At 39.4% G+C, this 17714-nt stretch overlaps 1 long non-coding RNA gene across 14 annotated transcripts in view; it reads right to left on the bottom strand.

The window, feature by feature from the left end:
- The window catches only part of LOC122700630, a 526773-nt gene that overhangs the window by 141533 nt on the left and 367526 nt on the right, over positions 1 to 17714 (bottom strand). For all 14 annotated transcript variants that reach the window (XR_006342835.1, XR_006342832.1, XR_006342830.1 and 11 more), the window contains one exon: positions 14958 to 15045. This is a non-coding gene — a long non-coding RNA (uncharacterized LOC122700630). The remainder of the gene's footprint in view (positions 1 to 14957; positions 15046 to 17714) is intronic.

Below are 17714 nucleotides of genomic sequence, written 5' to 3'. Positions count from 1 at the left end.
ATTTTGCAATTCCAAATAGAATCCCAGTACCCTTTACACCATACCCTGATATCACACACAATAATGAGACTTCGGTTCAGTTTTTCTTAGAACCCAGGATGCTTCTTTTCATTTTACAAAAACTGAATCATATACTACACATTCTGCTTATTAATTTATAAAACAGGCTGTGACTAGACCGATCTATGGAGAACCACTAAATACACATAAGTGGAAGACCACTTAAAGACACATAAATACACATAAGATCACTTTTGTGATCAAGCAGATCACAAAAGTGTGTCATCGTAAGCATCTCTGTACCTCGACCCTGGACATAGCCAGGTGGTAGGACTGCTGAATACCTTACACAGTAGAACAAGTTGTTTCTGGGCAATGAAATGACCTGGAAGCATAAAAGCAAACAAGCCCGACCACTCTTTGTCCTGGGCCTCTCAGACTTGTCAGATTTCTCACCTGCTCAAGCTGCAAACCACTGGCTTCTCCCTGGAGGAAGAAGAGGAACACTAGAGGCTATGCTTGGTCAGAGGTATCCTAGTCAACACGGTTCTCATACCCTTTTGATGCTGGATACAGCTGTGAATAGAACTCAGTGGTGCCTGTGAGTTCTCTGTCATTTTTGTAAAAAAAAAAAACTGGAGTATAACTGCTTTGCAATGCGGTGCTAGCTTCTGCAGCACAACGGTGTGAGTGGGCTCTGTGTGGAACATGTGACCCCTCCCTCCGGCCTCCCTGCCCCCTCTGCATGTCGCCCTCCAGCCCAGCACAGAGCACGGAGCTGGGCTCCTTGTGCTAACAGCAGCTTCCCACGAGCGATCTATGGGGCTTCCCGCATAGCTCAGTCGGTAAAGAATCCGCCTGCAATGCCAGAGACCCGGGTGCAATTCCTGGGTCCAGAAGATCCCCTGGAGAAGGAAGTGGCAGCCCACTCCAGTATGCTTGCCTGGAGAATCCCATGGACAGAGGAGCCTCGTGGGCTACAGTCCATGGGGTCGCAAAGAGTCGGACACGACTGAGCCACTAAACCACCACCACCAATGTATATACGTGAGTGCTACTCTCTCAGCCTGGCCCAGCCTCTCCTTTTCCTGCCACACCCATGTGTATTTCTGTCACTTTTGAACCCAGTCTTCTCAAATCTGGGCCAAAGACCCTGTGATTTGGGGCAGATTGCTTCATCTCCCCAAGCCTCAATTTCATCTATGAAATGGATAATAAAGATAGCATCCTTATAAATTCTGGGAACTTAGCAAAGCGTGAGGCCAGAGAAAGTGCTTTGTTAGGTACTATTACTAATACTATTAACCTGTCATTTTCCACATGGAATTTGGTATGTGACTATGTCAATAACTATTCATTGGCATAATCCTTTAATGGCTGAATGGTCTTCCATTTTATGAGAGCCCCCCTTGGACAGAGGGGCCTGGTGGGCTACAGTTCATTAGGTTGCAAAGAGTTGACAACAACTAAAGTGACATGTGCATGGTTTATTTAACTAGTCAAATATTGGGGGTTATTGAGACTGTGTTGTCTATTATCCTTTTAGGTAAAGTTAGCTGATTAAATATATGTATCTATATGCACTCCCTCCCCAAACCTCTCAAAAACTACAGGGAAGGGATTTTTTTAAAGGCACAAACTCATTGGAATGAGAACAGGAGTGGAAGCACTAACAATAGAATTATGGAAGCAGAAAAATAAATAATTAAGCACACCCAAGAAAATGGAGTCTTAAGTCAGCAGAAGGGAAAGCTAAGAACTAAACCTTTCTACGTCTCAGAATTCCCCTAAAGCTTGGGAATCGGTGGCACCAAATAGCTATGGAAGCTGAGATGAAAAAAGATGCAAAAACAAAACGGATTACTTGAAAGTCTGTTTCAGAAGCAACCATACTCAGATCCCTTCGTCACTCTCAGAAAACCACTCATTTGCTACCTTGGCCAAAGACTGAAGGATTCTTCCCTAGAGAGAGTAAAACAGGAATTCACCAGGACACAGCACAACTAAAGGTGGGGTTTTCATATGGAACTGAGTGAGGCAAACGGATGCTAAGTTCCTCAGGATTCTTTTCCCTCTGCAGCCAGCCCTGCTCCCTCCACACTGAAGGTTGGAGGTTAGAATCTTCTCTGTGGCACCTGAACAACCCAAGAGGAAAGACTTAAAGACCTGGCATCAGAGGTTTCTCACCTCAACTATCTGCTAGGCCATCCGATGGCAAAGGTCATGGTTGCCAGTTCCCTCCACAAGGACCACAGCTTCCAACCATCCTTTCCTTGACAAATCCTTTCCTTGACAAATAAAAAGGGAAATTCATAAAACAAAAAGTATCTCTTGGAAATTAACAACATAATGGCAAAAATGAAAATGAAGAACTCAGTGGAAGAGCTGGAATATAAGAAAAAATTCCAGAACTAGTAGTAAAAAAAAAAAAAAAAAAGATTGTAAATGAGAAAGTTTTTTTTTTAAATCTATTTCAGAAAATTATTTGGTGGAAATATTTGAAAGAAAGATTTTAAACTATATAAGCCAACAGATTTCATAGTATTGGATACAAGCAAAAAAGAATTCAATTCCCAAAAGGTTTTGTACCTTTAAAATACAGAAAACAGGAAAAGTTTATTCTCAAGTACCAGAACATCTAGGTAGACAGCAAGTACTGGAACTCAATTAGTGATCTTTCTAAATTAAGTAAATTTGATGCCTAGCACCTGCAAAGTTAAAAATCTTTTACATGAGGCACATTGGCAAATCATGATTTCAAGGCACCTATTTTCAATGAGAGCTTAAAAGGCCTAAGCCAAAAATGAAGACCAGGGCAAAGAACAGCCTCTTTATGTAAATCTTTCCAGCTAATCTTCACAAACTCCAGAAAGGGTGAGGTGGAGTAAACGAACTCTCAGCTCCTGTGGCTGCTTCTAGGACTACTTGGATTCAGCCATGAGAAATTACTGACCAGCAGATGCAACTTGCCTTTTGCCTTTATTCTTTGTATTGGTAAGATTCACATGGAATGTCCTTGCGGTTCCACATACTGTTCGGTGCTCAGAGTATTTTGACAAGATCAAGTATACCCTAGCAAAATGAAACGGAAAATTGTGGCAATCAAGAAGAAATCCTAGACCAAGTATTTAACTTTCCCTAAAATATACAGGAATTGAGGGTAAAATGTTCTAAAATTATCTGCTTTAGTTTATTTCTAATCTTAATCTGTGCCTCAGCCTTGCAGAGGGAGGCAGAAAGCTGCAACTGTCAAGTAAATCTGACACAGGTATATTAATAACTACCCCTTGATACTCAGGAGAATTCTTAGTGAAACTGCTAGGTGGTATTTGGTGGGGTGGGGGGCTCCAAGGAGCTCTGGTTTGTTGTTGTTGTTGTTGTTATGTTTCAGTGCAGAAAGAATTCAGCAAGAGGCAAAGTGATAGATAAGAAGTGATTTACTAGATAGATTAGGATTCTTGTGAGGTTTACAAGCAGGCATATGAGAGGGTCCCTTGCCCTGAGAACTTAGGGGGCCACAGTTTTATAATCAAAGGAAAAATGGGGAGGGGGGAAAAGGCCATCTTCTTCCTCATTTTTGAGTGGACATCATGCTTCCATCATCAGTTCGTCTTCCACATTGGGCAGGGGGGTTTTCTTGTCCTTACATGATCAAGTTGGGACTGTCATGGTGTAATGGAAAGTGGAGGTGAAGTCACTCAGTTGTGTCCGACTTTTTGCGACCCCATGGGCTGTAGTCTACCAGGCTCCTCCGTCCATGGGATTTTCCAGGCAAGAACACTGGAGTGGGTTGCCATTATGAGCCAAAAATCCATCACACATGCTATAGATGGTAAATCAGCTCAGGTTTTAGTACACTGTCGCCTTTTGCTTATATTTTTGTTTTTAGTGCACACAAAGGAGCATGTCCTCGGAATCATTAACTTATTAAGCTCACTGGGTAGGATGTGGGTCTCATACCAGCATTGTTTTATTATTTAAGGGCGTTTGTTATATTTCCATTAAACTGTTTTGTTGCTAAGTAAGCCTTCTTGGTTTTCAGTTAAGCAAACCTGCTTTTTATTTTGAGTAATCATTAACTTACAGGGGTTTCCCATATTTTCTTTTTATTTACTATCCCCTAGTCAGATTAACTATTTAGCCACTTACTTTGTCCCTTTACTCTGTCCCTATCACTGGCATCCTCTTCACAGACCTTGCCATGACGAAGAGGCTTGCACAATTCAATGAAGCTATGAGCCATGCCATGCTCATAAGATCATAGCACCCAGCCCCATCACTTCATGGCAAATGGAAGGGAGAAAAGTGGAAGCAGTGACAGATTTTATTTTATCAGGCTCCAATATCACTGCAGACAGTGACTGTAGCCATGAAATTCAAAGATGCTTGCTCCTTGGAACGAAAGCTGTGACAAACCTAGACAGCATATTATAAAGCAGAGGTATCACTTTACCAACAAAGATGCATATAATCAAAGGTATGGTTTTTCCAATAGTCATGTATGAATGTAAGAGCTGGACTATAAAGAAGGCTGAGCACCAAAGAAATGATGTTTTCAAACTGTAGTGCTGGAGAACACTCTTCAGAGTCCCTTGGACTGCAAGGAGATCAAACCAGGCAATCCTAAAGGAAATCAACCCTGAATATTCACTGAAAGGACTGATGCTGAAGCTGAAAGTTCAATACTCTGGCCACCTGATTCGAAGAGCTGGCTCACTGGAAAAGACCCTGATGCTGGGAAAGATTGAGGGCAGGAGGAGAAGGGGACAAGAGAGGATGAGATGGTTAGATGATAGCATCACAGAGTCAATGAGCATGAATTTGAGCAGACTCTGGGAGATAACGGGGGACAGAGGAGCCTGGTATGCTTCAGTCCATGAGGCCTCAGACAGTCAGACATGACTTAGCAACTGAACAACAGCAGCGTCAGTAGCACGCTCTGTGACACATAATTCAATCACAATCTCCAGGTGTAAGGCCACGGCATTAATGCTGTCTAAAAGCTACTTAACTGACCCTAATGGACAGAAAGAACTGAAAACCGCTGACAATCACATCTATAATTTGGGCTAAAAACACTTTGAAACTCATGCTTTGGATCAGCTATTTATATTTCTTTCAAAGCTGGTAATTGCTAAATATCTACTTACTCTGAAGCTATCTAGATATAGTGTCCAAATAGGTGACCATACTTTGTTAAAGTGGTTTCATAGCTAGCACCTGGTTCTATTCTCTAGTTTCTCAGCAATAAGGTGTAATAAGCCGAGGGTTGGAATGGGGAGAGAGGAACCCAGAATATCTTTCTTGGGATGCCTGAATGATTCAAAGCAAAATAGCAAAATAAGTAAGATTTCTATTGGATTGTTTGGATAACAATCCTATACCTGTGTGGGTGTGCTTAGTCGCATCGTAATGGGAAAGACTTTAAAATTTACTGTCAGGGCATTAAATTGGGGTCTAACATTGATAAGCTCAGGAAATAAACATGTGCTATTTTACTCTTTGTGAGAGGGCCAGAGTCTTACAGTGATGTGAGAGCAAAATGATCACTTCGACTTAATGACTGTCTTCCTAATTGGATCCAGGGAAGCTATATATATATATATATATATACATATAATTTTTTCCTTTGAGTAATTACTCTGTATTTTTCCCCCAGGTTCAGTGGCATTTTCTCTAGAGAGATAATAATAGAGTTAGTGTAATAGTGGAAAATAACCTCAGGCAGTCTATTTGAAAGGTGGGGGTTGGGGGTGGAGAAGCAAGCAATGAGAAGATAGAGAAGATAAGGTGATGAAGAAGACAATGGTCATGATGGCAAAAACAAAAAAAGAGGAACAGAAGGAAAGGGAGTAGGAGAAGCAACAGCAGGACAGGAGCCAACACTAGTTGAGGGTCTTTCAGAGTTTCCTATGTCCTCCAAGGGTATTGGTTAAAGTTTGCAGATTCCTGGGCCCCATGTTATCCAAGAATCAGAGTGGGAAGGGGGACACCCAGCAATCTGCATTTTAGACAAGCAGCTGAGATGAGCTTTATGCAAAGTAAACTGTTTGAAAGTTACTGGCCTAAGATATACCTGGTACCAATGGTCAGGGATGCTGTTCGATTTAATCTATCTATTTTTTGAGCTCCCGGTCTTTCCAGAGCAACAAAGGATAATCATTTTTTTCAGGTAATATAAACCCAGGAACATAGTGTTTCTAGGATTAATCTCAAACCATGGGCAGTTCTCTTTGCTGCAACATCAAGAGAATGACCAGAGAAGACAAAGAGGTAATCGTAATAGTTAGCCTTTACTGAGCACTGACCATGTGGCAAGCCCTGTTCTAAAAGATTTACATGACTGAGTCACCTCCAGCTCTTATGAAGAGTAGCCAGTATTATTTCCCCTGGGGCACAGATAAGGAAGCTGCAGTTTCAGGTTAAGGAAACTGTGCTAAACAACAGTGCCAGTAAGGGGCAGGGGGACTCTTACCCTCAACTGCTTAAACTGCTGCTGCTGCTGCTAAGTCGCTTCAGTCGTGTCCAACTCTGAGACCCCATAGACGGCAGCCCATCAGGCTCCCCCCATTCCTGGGATTCTCCAGGCAAGAACACTGGAGTGGGTTGCCATTTCCTTCTCCAATGCATGAAAGTGAAAAGTGAAAGTGAAGTCGCTCAGTCGTGTCCGACTCTTCGAGACCCCATGGACTGTAGCCTACCAGGCTCCTCTGTCCATGGGATCTTCCAGGCAAGAGTATTCAAACTACTGAACATCAAAATATTCCATGAAATGAAGACAGAAGTACTGCACGCCTGAGTTCTCCTTTTAGCTCTATCAGATCAATTAGGCAAACTCTGGTGGACTCAGCCTGTGACTTAGGTTACAAGTCTGTAAAATGGAATTGGTGATACTGGTGTAATGAGAAGCTGGTAAACGTTAACTCCTTATGAAGAGCATACAGTACTATATAAATGCCAGTTATCATTATATTCCGGTAATCATGGTGCACATGGGCCAGATCTAAACCTTCCCAGATGAAGTAAAGAAATAGAAATGAAGTGACTGTGTTATTGTTCAATCACACAGGTAGAATCACAGGCAGGTTCTAATAGCAGGAGGGCAAAATGGAGGGGTGAAGTCAAGTTTTCTAAAAGGTGCGCTTTTGACTGTTGTCTATGCATGCCTCAAGGCCTGCCTGTCACTCTCGATACTGACTGTAGGATCCACCGGGCTCAAGCTTTCACAATACATTGCCATCACATTTCACACATCAAGTCAATATAGTACCTAACTTTTTTAAAGTGCCATTTTTAGAGACTGTGTTTGGAGGAGCAATTTTCTAGTCTTTCTAGTTCTTCCCATTAGCCTAAACTCAGCGATTATTTTCCACCATGAAATCACATGCCAAGAGCTCAAAGAGGAAGGAGCTGGTACCCTGGTCACGCCAGCTGCATGAGTCACAGGTAACTCACTTCAGTTCAGTTCAGTCGCTCAGTCGTGTCCGACTCTTTGCGACCCCATGAATAGCAGCACCCCAGGCCTCCCTGTCCATCACCAACACCCGGAGCTTACTCAAACTCATGCCCATTGAGTTGGTGATGCCATCCAACCATCTCATCCTCTGTAGTCCCCCTCTCCTCCTGCCCCCAATCCCTCCCAGCATCAGGGTCTTTTCCAATGAGTCAACTCTTTGCATGAGGTGGCCAAAGTATTGGAGTTTCAGCTTCAGCATCAGTCCTTCCAATGAACACCCAGGATTGATTTCCTTTAGGATGGACTGGTTGGATCTCCTTGCAGTCTAAGGGACTCCCAAGAGTCTTCTCCAACACCACAGTTCAAAAGCATCAATTTTTCGGTGCTCAGCTTTCCTCACAGTCCAAGTCTCACATCCATACATGACCACTGGAAAAACCATAGCCTTGACCAGACGGAGCTTTGTTGGCAAAATAATGTCTCTGCTTTTTAATATGCCATCTAGGTTGGTCATAACTTTCCTTCCAAGGAGTAAGCGTCTTTTAATTTCATGGCTGCAATCACCATCTGCAGTGATATTGGAACCCAGAAAAATAAAGTCAGCCACTGTTTGCACTGTTTCCCCATCTATTTCCCATGAAGTGATGGGACCGGATGCCATGATCTTAGTTTTCTGAATACTGAGCTTTAAGCCAACTTTTTCACTCTCCTCTTTCACTTTCATCAAGAGGCTCTTTAGTTCTTCTTCACTTTCTGCCATAAGGGTGGTGTCATCTGCATATCTGAGGTTATTGATATTTCTCCTGGCAATCTTGATTCCAGCTTGTGCTTCTTCCAGCCCAGCGTTTCTCATGATGTACTCTGCATATAAGTTAAATAAAAAGTTAACTCACTTCACTCTTCTGCATTTCAGCTTGCTGGAGCCCATCAAATCTGTCTTGTTTCTCTAAGCAGGATTACAGGAAAAATCTACTGAGAATATGCAAGACTATGATTGAAAGAAATAAGAGGAGGGGAGCATGTTGGAGTAGGAGAAGAGAAGTGAATGATATGTGAATCAGGTGCCAGAGCCAGGAAGGTTTAAGCTCAGAAATCACACAATCCATGTGCTTCCACAACCGTACCACATCCTCCCCACTGGAAAAACGTTCTGATAGCAAACTGTGGCATAACTAAGGTGCTATTTTCTCAATAAAAGTAACTCATTAACTTGCACTAGGTATATCATATAACTGCATCAGGTAAGTTACCATTACAGCCCTTTTTACATGTGAAAAAGAAAGCACACAAGGGTCAAAGCCATGACCAAACATCCCAAGGGAATAAAAGTGGCTGAACTGGGATTCTACCCCAGACGGTCTGGCCCCAGAGCCTGCTCTTGCCTCTGCACTTACTGTTTTTCAAAAGAGTGTCCACGTCGAGTTTGGGATCCGTTTGTCAAATGCTGTCAGTTTTCCAGTCAACTCTCAATTCACCTTGCAAATAAAATTAAAGGCACTGCTTCTGCTTTTTCTCGTGATAAAGCACCAGGAAAGAAGAAACTGGATCACCAGCCACTGCCCTCCACAGACCCCTTTCTCAAAGCTATTTTCCCCAAGCTTTCCCAGTGACAAGGCCGCGTATTTCCCCAAGTGTGGGTGTGGCCCCACCCCAGAATCCTGATCAACCTGAAGAGTCAGAATAACATGAAGAGCCTAAATTGACTCCTTCACCTTGCTAACATCTGTTCCATCTCCCCTACCAACACCCACGCACCCACCCACCCTCCCCTACACACACATACACACACACACAAGTCCATCTCTTTCTCAAATTTGTGGGCTGGGAAGGAACTCTTGCCACAATTATTTCTGCACCGAAATATTCTTTCTCAAATAGTAATTTTGTAGTGGAGAATAATCTGGATAATGCCACTTAACTCAAGTGATTAGAGATAGCATCTCTAGTAATTTAGAAGTGGATATCTGTACCTCCTGATACCAGCAATGAAACTGACATAACATCACTTCCTGGGATGTAACTTTCTTCCTGGGATATAACAACCTAGACCTGGCCAACACACGTGTGCTTAAGATATTGGACCTGTTGTCCTCTTCCTTGTTGAGTAAAGAGCTGTGGCTGCAGTGTGACCGGGTTTGGACAATGCAGGAAAGAGTCTGCCGGAGGCTTCAGGGAAAAGGGTACAGACACAAATGCTCAGTAGAGACAGGCAGATACCACAACTGATGGAGTAAGTCAAGCGTAAGACAAAGTTTTCTTCAATCTCTGATTCCTTCTGCTCTGCTTTGTTTTCCTACTTTTGACAGAGTATCAAGGATACCTAAACTTTATCATAAGGAAAAAAAAAGTGGAGGTAAACATAATTGCAGAAATATACACTTTGTCTCAGTGTCTGATAATGGTAGGAATTCAGACCCGTATTTCTTAGTCTTTTTTTTTTTTTTTATGTCTTTTTTAAGAAGCCAGAAAAGCAGATTTGCATTAGACAACTTCCAACTTTAAGTGTTAGAAATCAGCTCAGAATTTTAGAGTAATGTGCTGTGGACCGATTCTACTTTCACAGACTTGTTTTCTCTTTGCAGTCAGTTACTGGTGCTCAAAGAGGCCTGGGAAGGCAGCTGAGGACAGAGACATCCGTGCTAGGGTGGGACGAAATCTAAGATCCCCCAGCATCAGTTGTAGGATTGGTTATCTTCAGGTTATCTTTCTAACAGAGCCACTGAGGGATAAAGGACAGTAATAGATTGAACCTAACTTTTCCTTTGCTTCTCATCTCCTTCCAGTGAATGCTGGGATTAATCTGCCTGTTGTTTAAATAAACGTAATCCTTGAAGGACTGCACTGAAGCTGTTGTAAATAGGAAAGGAAAAGCAGGCCTCAAACAATTGTTTCTAACTGTGGTTCTAAGAGTGGACCAACCCTGATCCCAGATATGACAAGTGAGAAATACATTCAGTAAGACTGAAAAGCCATCTCCTGGCATGTGGAATAATAAATAATGAGGATCACAAGGTACAAGGGCCCATGGAAGTGAAATTATTTCCATTTTCTCAAATTGGATATTATTAATATACTTCGGTTCTTTTCATCACGGCTTCAACAATTATTTTTGCACTGAAATATTCTTTCTCAAACAGTAATTTTGTAGTGGAGAATAATCTGGATAATGCCACTTTATTCAAGTGATTAGAGATAGCATCTCTAGTAATTTAGACATGTGGATATCTGTACCTCTTGATACCAGCAGTGAAAATGACATAACATCACTTCCTACTAAAAAAAAAATGCATAATTCTATTCTAATCATGAGAAACTTGAAGAAGCTCTTTAGAATAGCTAATAATAGTATATCAATGGTAATGTCTTGGTTTAGCTAACTAGTACTATAGATATATAATATGGGAAAACTGAGTGAAAGATATATGAGCCCTATATACTGTTTTTACAACTTTTTGTAAATCTAAAATTACTTCAAGATGAAAAGCTAGAAAAGATCTTGTGTTTATAACCTCACCCTTAAGTCTTTTTTAAACAATTTAAAAGGATTTAAATCTACTACATTCTGTATTTATATTGCTTAAATTAACTAATTCAACATCGGTATTTGCTTTTAAATGTTGAATGATGCTTCAATGCATGAACCACAGGAGAGATAATACCACAGAATGGGAAAATAGGGATTGTCAATGACTATTTTTTACTTGCTTCCTGTCTGCTGAAGGGCATGGTGATTGTTTATGCTTCTAGACATTTTTTTCTTCTTTTATTATGGGAACTTCCTTTTGTTTCTAAACACTTTTCCTTTCTTTGTTATACAAACCTCCACTTCACCCTTTCTTTGGAGAATTGCTCTTTCCTTACTGAAAACGCTGAAATAATGATGTAACTACAAGTCATACTAAAGCTAATACCCTCCTTACACGTTCAAATACAGTGTTGGTCACATGGTCTACATCTAGCCAGTCAGAACACACTGACTGGCCCAGGGAGAAGGTATCAGTATCAGTCAAGCCTCGCACCCATAGTTTTGCTCTGGGACTTTCACGCTGAGGACTGAAAGGAAGTCCTCTTTTCCCCCTTATATTATGAACTCAAAAGCTGTGGTCTCAGAAGCGGCAATGGTCACATATGTCACCCTGTGGAAACGCCTGAGAAATGAGAACTATGAAGATGTAGAAGCTGAGAAATGAGAGAGGGGATGAGGAGGGCACTTGATAAAAGCTGTTTAAGTCTCTGATTCTAGTCTCTTGGGCCAGTTCTATATTTCATTTTTTTCATGCTTTAATAACATAACCCAATATATTTCCCTTCTCCTGCTTAAGCTAGTTTTAGTTAGGACACAGCTCTTTGTCTTTTGAAACCAAAATAAGTTTGATTCATCCATGATGACTTTTGTTGTATACCTCTACTACCTGGGACTAATTCAAGGGGAGGGGACAGATAATATGGGTAAATATCAATGAAGAATAAATTCATTATAAAAGGGAGACACCTGAACCAGTGTCAAATATTACTGAAGAATATTAGAAGGCAGAATAAAGATCAGTGCTGAAAGATGAGCTGGTCAAAAATTCTCAGTTCCAAGGATGAAAAGAAAGTAGGTTTTATGAACTAGATCAGTGGACGATCACCAGTTTCAGATCAAATTATTAAAGTTTTGGTTTGAATTACTCACAAAATAAATTTTGATCACTGACACCCAGCATGACACGGAGAGAGTCAATCCTATAGCAACTGTATATCTAGACTTCCACATAACACGTAACAAGGTCTTCTGCTACCCTCTTGAACAGTCACTGGTGAGGGAAAGTTGAAACTGCTTCTAAAGCATACTATTATTAAATTAACTTGTAAGAAAGTTTCTAGTAGTTCTATCTTTTCTCTTTCAATAAATTAACTAAATCTTTTTATTAATAACCTGAACAAAGCTACTAATAGAAAGCTAACTTCATCTGTATATAGCATAAAGCTCAGAACAAATCAGTGAATGATAAAATCAAGATTCCCAACATCCTGCATCCATATACACAGATAACAAGAACCCCAAAACTGCAAATCAGGGTGGAAATGTGGCTTAATAGCAGCACATGTGCCTATAAATAGAGATTATTGTAAGCTATTTGTTCAACAAAGAAAAAGTAAAGCTTAACTCAGTTTTATGCTATCGTGGCAGAGGGATAGTTTCCATAAAGAGGTGAAATGCTTGCTCTAATCAACACAGCTTTGGCCAACTGTATTATATTTAATTCTTGGTACCACATTTTTAAAAGTATGTTTAAAAGATCCTGTTCAGACAAGAGTAACCAGAATGCAAAATCATGAAAACAGATTGAGAATGTTTAACCTAAAGTAAGAGAACTTAGACAAGACATAATAAATCTGTCTTCCAAATCAGAAAAGCTGTCACACACAAAAAAGAGCTTAATACCTACCAGTGTGGTGCAGTAGGGAAAAAATAGCATGACTGGAGGAAAACAATGAGCAAAAATTTGTGTCATTATAAGGAAAGGTTTTGTAACCATTTGAGCTAACCCAAACCAAAAAACAGGCTGTTTTGGGAGAGACCCTGAATTACCTACTTGATAGAAATATTCCTTTCTAAAAATTTCTAATTTTATTGGCATATAGTTGATTTACAATGTTGTGTTAGTTTCAGATATACAGCAACGTGACTCAGTTATACATACACATTTATTTCCTGAGATTCTTTTCTCACATAGGTTATCACAGAGTATTGAGTAGAGTTCCCTGTACTACACTGCAGGTCCTTGCTGGTTCTGTGACTTACACATAGTCGTGTGTGTGCATTCATCCCAAGCTCCTGACTTACCCCCTCCATTTCCACTTTGGTAACCGTAAGTTTTTTCTCGCTATCTGTAAGTATGCTTCCGTTCTGTAAATAAGTCCATTTTTATCTTTATTTGTGTATTAGATTCCATACATGAGTAATATCACATGCATACCTTTCTCTGTCTGAGTTACTTCCCTTGTTAGGGTGATCTCTAGACTGATGGTGTTATTTTGTTTTCTATAGGTAAGTAATATTTCATCATTTATTTGCACCATGTATTTTTTATCCACTTAAATCAGTAAAATTTGAAGTCACAGCTGACACTACAGAAATTAAAAGAATCATGAGACTACTACAAATAACTACCTACCAAAAGATGGACAACCTGGAAGAAATAGACAAATTCTTTAAAAAGATAAAACCTTCCAGGACTGAACCAGGAAGAAATAGAAAATATGAACAGACCAAGCCCAAGTACTGAAATTGACACAGTGATTTAAAAACTTCCAACAAACAAAAGTCTAGGATAAGATAGCTTCACAGGTGAATTCTATTAAACATTTAGAGAAAATTTAACACCTATCCTTCTGAAACTCTTCCAAAAATCACAGAGGAAGGAATACTCAAGCTCATTCTATGAGGCCACCATTAGCTTGATACCAAAACCAAAGATAACACACAAAGAAGAAAATTATAGGCCAATATCACTGATGAACATAGATGCAAAAATACTCAACAAAACCGAATCCAACAATACACTAAAAGGATCATATACCACAATCGAGTGGCATTTATCTCAGGGATGCAAGAATTCTTTAATATCCACGAATCAATCAGTGTGAAACACCACATTAACAAACTGAAGAATGAAAACCATATGATCATCTCAACAGATGCACAAAAAGCTTTTGACAAAATTCAACACCCATTCATGATAAAAATCTCTCCAGAAAGTGAGAACAGAGGAAACTTATCCCAACACAAAAAAGGTCATATATGACAAGCCCATAGTTAATGTCGTTCTCAATGGTGAAAAGGAATATTCCTTAGGAGTTTCATATATTTAAGACGTGTTAACTAGATCAATGCTTCTCAAACTTTAATTGTATATGAATCAACATGGACTCATTAGAAAAACCAGTTCTGATTCAGTAGTGTCGGGGTGGGGGCTGATAGACCAAATAAATTTCTAAAAAGCTCCAAAGTGATGCCTATCATGTAGTATGTGAACCACACTCTGAGAAGCAAGGAACCAGATAACTGTTAAGGTTACTTTTTGATACTGACAGTCTATAATTTTCACTAAAAAAAAAATACACTTCAGGAACAGCTAAAGCAATTATATTCTGTATTTTGCATATGAAAATGGTGGTGTTTGAGAGCACAGAGGAAGCAGGAGCATTGCCTGGAAACGGAAGAAGCCATATTTCAAAACTTTCTCAGTAAATGTAAATTTTTAAGGAACCCGTTCTAAAGTAAAAAAAGAAATGTCAATGAATATTTGTATATGACTACATTTAATTATCTACTTTCACTAGGAGTGACAAGTCATGTTCAATAATGGGAATTAATAGCACTCATTTCTTCAATTTTAATAATTCAACTTTGTATTAAATTCAATATTCTGTTTGTCCAGTTCACTCACTAAGTCCTTTACTCATCCACTCTGGAGCCTTTCGGTGTACAGACTTTGCTTCATTATCCTCTTACCTTCATTCCTGTAGATTAGAAATTCCTAGCCTGTAGGATTATAGATGTGCCTCAAGATATCTGGTCTTTTCACCCTTTGGGAGGGCTCCTGGGGAGAAGACACAACCAGATCGGCAATTAGTCAATCATGATTAGTGAGTGACACCTAGCACTCTTTGGTTTGGCCTCAAGGGAGTGAGCTCAGCCAAGCTGGGTGTCTATCTTGCTATCACCTTCAGCAACTTGCTGCAAGCATGTCTGTTTTTATCTTAGGAGAAGGAACTATGGATCTGTTGGAGAAGTTCATGTCCTAAGTGCTTAATTAGCATAGCAGCCCCACCAAAATTTGGCCACAGGAGGTTAGACAATAAGAAGCTTTTGGCAGGTATATCTTTAGGGAATGGCACCAATGTCAAGTCTTCCCATGCATTAAATACCTTTATCCATTTGTGGCAAAATAGGCTCATGGTAACATTTCTAAAAGGCACATGTATTTTTCAATTTAGAAAAATGATTTTGTAATACTTTATACAATTTAGGTTAATTCTAAATTTACGGCAACTTCTTATGAAATTCCAAAGGTAAATTTAGCAAGGATCTAAAAGGAAGACTTGCTATATTTAAGATCAAATGTTGCAAATTTTTAATGATTGTAAAAGTTGTTTCAAAATTTTTATTCTCTTCTACAAAATTTTTTTTTCATTGACAGTGGCCATAAACAATTCAAAAAGATCGACACTGTAATGTTTTGATTAGAAATGATCTAGGCTTTCAAGCATAAAATCTGAGATTAAACAGTTACATTGGTGGAAGTATATTTACAGTTCTTAATGTTATCTATATTCAATTTTAATATATTGTTCCAAATATTATATTTTATTTTCTTGTCAAAACTGTATCACATTTTTTAAAATGCAAAAAATAGCTTTAGTAAGTGCTGTACAGATATTCCCAAATGTCTTCCAGCTTACCCTGTGTGTCATGCAAATATTATAATTTTCTATTTGGTAAAAAAAAATACTGCTATAGGTAGATTTCCCTCTATAATATGTTCTGTTACCAAATATCTCTAGTATAATTACAGACTAATTAATCATATACTTGTCTTAGTATATAGCTACTATTACCCAAAGAAAACATGAAGTCTACATACAACTGGAAAATGTTAGACCTAATTTATTTCCTCACTTCTTCCCCTATGCCTCTTGAAAAAAAAAACTGAAAAATTACTCTGAAGGGCTGGCAATACTCTTTTTCTTGACCTGAATGGTTATATGGTGTTCACTTTGTGATAAATCATTGGGTACATGGTTTTATACACTTTAGTATACCTACTTTATTTCACTGTAAGAAAAGGTTTGAAGTTTTTATTTTCCAATACTAAAGAGATATGGTGATCTACAGATCTCTGAACATCCTTTACCTCCTGTTCATAATACCTCACTACCCTCCAAGAAAACCTAATAAATGATTAACTGTATCACTGGGCAGTTGGGAGAAGTCATGAAAGGCATGAGACTTACTTGATAATTCATAATAGAAACAGTACTTTGCAGTTTCTGAATTATCCTGTTTCCTACATAAATTAATCAGATGAATCAAATGCTATTAAAACCAACTTAAGGGTGATAATTGGGATTTCTAATTCATGATACAAAATCTGACAGTGATGGGCCTGGAGGTTATTACTATGATCTACATAGCAGGACAGGGTTAGCTCTTGACATGACAAATTTAAGATGACTCCTACATGTATATTTGCACCTCTAGCCTTGGCAAACATTCATCCCTCCTGCATCCCAGAAACTGTGGCAATTAAGGTCCAACAGATAAAACTGAGAGAATTTCGAAATAAATTACTGATATATATATTTTTGGATGGGGATATTATCTTTCTACTGTGAGAATTTAGTTTGCCCTTTTAAGTATATCAACCAAATATTTATTCCAGGTGTTTAGGGTGCTCCATTTAAGATAAATGATTCATTAATGAGACACTGGCCTCAATGATTTACTTGAACTGCGAACTGATTTACTTGAAGAACAATAAGGGCAAACACGTTCCTGCTCTAACCATTCCTACCATTATTAAACATTTGCAACAAGTTTCTCTTGTTTTGCTAGCACACAGTTAGCATCTGTCTGCTGCAAGAATGAAATACCCTAGAGAGCTTGAGTCCACAACTCAGCTGAGATACGAAAAGACAGCTCACCTAGCCATCAATACTCACACATGTAAATTTACAGTGCCAACAGAAAAACTATCATTCTGTCCATTCTACAGCACCTCATGTGAGAGTTACATTATTGTAATAGACTTAACTGCATCACATGGTTTACTAACATTGCATTTGTTCTCATTAAGAAGCTTTATGTTTAAAGAAATTATTGATCTCCTCCACATTTCTGCAAACATGGAGGCAGAAGAAAAATCAGTCGTAGCCTTATCTTCCACCAAGCCTCCATTCAAGAGGTCATCTCTTGCTTCCTTTCTCCACAAGCGCATATGCTTTCTCCCACTCATCCCTTTTCTCTTTTCTCTAGAATAGGCTGCGCCCCCCAGCGGTTGGGAGCTTTAAAAAGAAAAACAAGAAGAAAAACCTTTATCGGGCAAGACTTTGAATCCCCTGCAATTTTGTTTTGGGACTGAGTGCATTGTGTTCCCGAGAATTCCAACGCAATTAGTCACGATCATGACCTAAGCATACTTCTCCTTTGTGGTCAAGTTCCTGTTTTTTTTGTTTTTTTTTTCCTTTTTAAAGAGGGGGATGGCACCAG

The sequence above is a fragment of the Cervus elaphus genome, chromosome 9, assembly GCF_910594005.1.
Source record: "Cervus elaphus chromosome 9, mCerEla1.1, whole genome shotgun sequence".
Classification (NCBI taxonomy): domain Eukaryota; kingdom Metazoa; phylum Chordata; class Mammalia; order Artiodactyla; family Cervidae; genus Cervus; species Cervus elaphus.
The sequence above is the reverse complement of the archived record's forward strand: the minus strand, read 5'-3'. Positions and strand labels throughout refer to the sequence as shown.